Source organism: Enhydra lutris, unplaced genomic scaffold (assembly GCF_002288905.1).
Source record: "Enhydra lutris kenyoni isolate GAN:26980312 unplaced genomic scaffold, ASM228890v2 scaffoldscaffold16, whole genome shotgun sequence".
Lineage (NCBI taxonomy): Eukaryota > Metazoa > Chordata > Mammalia > Carnivora > Mustelidae > Enhydra > Enhydra lutris.
The window spans coordinates 23,779,834-23,782,376 of NW_019154100.1; positions in this window are offsets into that span (position 1 = coordinate 23,779,834).

Here is a 2,543-nt window from a genome sequence, read left to right on the forward strand (position 1 = left end):
CTTCCTCCCCTTCCCTTCTCCCCTTCCTTTCCCTTCCTTTCCTTTCCTTTCCCTTCCCTTCCCTTCCCTTCCCTTCCCTTTCCTTCCCTCCCTTCCTCCTTCCTTCTCTTCCTCCTTGCCTCCATTCCTCCTTCCCTCCCTCTCTTCCCTTTCCTTCCTTCCTTCCTTCCTCTCTACATTCAACATGGGGCTCCCTTTGCCACCCTGAAATCAAGTCTCATGGTCCACTGACTGAGCCAGCCAGCTGCCCCCTGGCTTTTCTGTACCTTTTCTACACCATCAAAGCTGTCTTCTCTCTCAAAAAATGACCCTCTTCATCCTTCACTGAAAAATTAGAAGCCTCAGACAGGACAGTGGTCATTCTCTTTTGTACTCCAAAGCCTGCCCTTCACACATGCTATGGGACACCACCAATTGTCTACTCTCCTCCTAAGTCACCTATTCTTCCCCTTTGCTGAGTCCCCCATAAACATCACACATGTTGTAGCACCTGTCTGCTGGGGAAAAACCATTGCAAAATGCTCTTGACCTTGTCTTCAAAACCACCACCCAAGTTCTCTGTTTCCTGTAAAAGCCACACTTCTCTAAATCTTGTTTCACTTGACTGCTCTCCTCCTTGACCCATTCTCACCTCACTGTTCAGCCCTTTTCAATTTGTCTCACCCCTTATTCCACTGAAACTGTCCTTGCTAAGTTCTCAGTACCAGTTAGACATCTGGGCTCCCTTTTCCCACTGACAACATTCCTGCAGCAGCTCCAGACTCCACGTCTCTTAGAGAGTTAGTGAAGAAAAAGGGGCACTTTCCCAGGATTCCCAACAAAATCCTCACAGCCTCTCCCTGGCTCTGATCAAAGGTATGTGCCCACCCTGGGTCAGTCACTGAATACGCAGAGTCTCCTCTGATGATCTGACTAAACTCTGAAACAAAGATCTAACCCCTCCTTTTTAACAGTGGTGTAATATTCCATTGCATGAATGTGTCATAATTTATTTAACCTCTCCTTTTCTGAAGGACATTTGGAGTTTTCTAGCTATATCCTAACACAAGTTTGCACAAGATGCAAATTCTAGGACCTTGACCACAAACATACGCACTCAAATCACACAGTTCTTTCTTTATCAACCTCTTCAAGCACATGACTGCTGATTTGTGCTTTTCATGCTTTTAAGGAACTTTCCATCACACCACCACCATGTCACAATGTATATTCCTGTGACCACTCTAAGGAAGAGGAAGGGAGAGGGGACCTTGGAGGCTGCAATGTCTAGACATTTTCTTCAGATCTCCAAATGTAGTCCAGCTGTCAATAGAAGGGCTCTTTGAAGCTTCCCCTAAAATTAGAAGGAAAAAAGTGCTTCAGATTTCTGTGGAAGCACCACTACCTTCTAATCTCTCTGAGTCAACTTGGTAGAGGTGATGGGGGAACTTTCTCCTAATCTGCTCTACCTCTGCTCCCACCATAACACTTCAAAAGAATTGGCAAAAATCTTGAAATTTCTAATTTCTTTACTTTTGCTGCTATGACCCAAACCATAGGAAGAGACACTACCATGACCCTCCAACCTCCAACCCCAAAGAGGTGACCTTGCCCCCAGACCAATGCCTGACTTCTCAGCCTCTGTCTTGGTCCCTTGGCTTTGTGGGGAATGGCTTGTGTGTCCCACAATGCCAACCCACCACCTTGAAGCCATGAATCAGCACTTCTGGCTAAACGAACCGTAGCTTCTCTCAGAAGTACGTCGTGTGTCCTTTCTGCTTCTGAGATCCAATTTAAAAATAATAATAATAATCCCAAAGCTCTCCTGGCTAGCTAGCCTCAGTTCTGAAGTTCTAGCTCCCAACTCTGCCATTGACCAGGTCTCCAGTTAATACCCAATTACACTTCCCATCCTTGTTTTGTTGCTGATAAACTTTCTCTTACTTGACCTTGCAGAAAATTTATTTTTCCAACTTTTTTCTCTTTTGCTTTCACATCCTCACCTCTGCCATGACAAAACACCACCGGCCCCATTTGCCAATCCTTACAATAGAGGTCCTCTTCCTCCTCCCTCTCCCCCATGCCCACCATGGAGTGAAAACGCAGCCCCAAAATATTCTCTCTCCAACCTCTCTTTGATGGGATCCTCACCCCTCTTCCAGTGTGCTCAGCTCCCCGGGGGCTCCCAGAGGAAGCCCCAGCCCACCCTGGAATGTGGTCTTCCTGCTGGCCACATTTGCTGATATTTCATAACAAAACTTTCCCTTACTGGTGCTTGGTAAACTGAACGAACAAGTACTACTTCTAAAATATAGAGAGAACTTACTGTAACTGCCAGCATTGTTTCTAAAGGGCTCTGCAAATGCTGCATGCACTACTGACATTAATAAACACATTTATCTTAAATACACTTTCATCCAAAGAAGCCTCGAAACAGAGGCAGGGAAGGTGTACAAGTTATGGATCCTAACTTGTGATTATTTTGGTTTCCCAAAGCCCAACTTTTTTCAGTCTATAATAATATCTGTAAGTATATATGGCACTTAAAGGACAGGTTCTCTGCT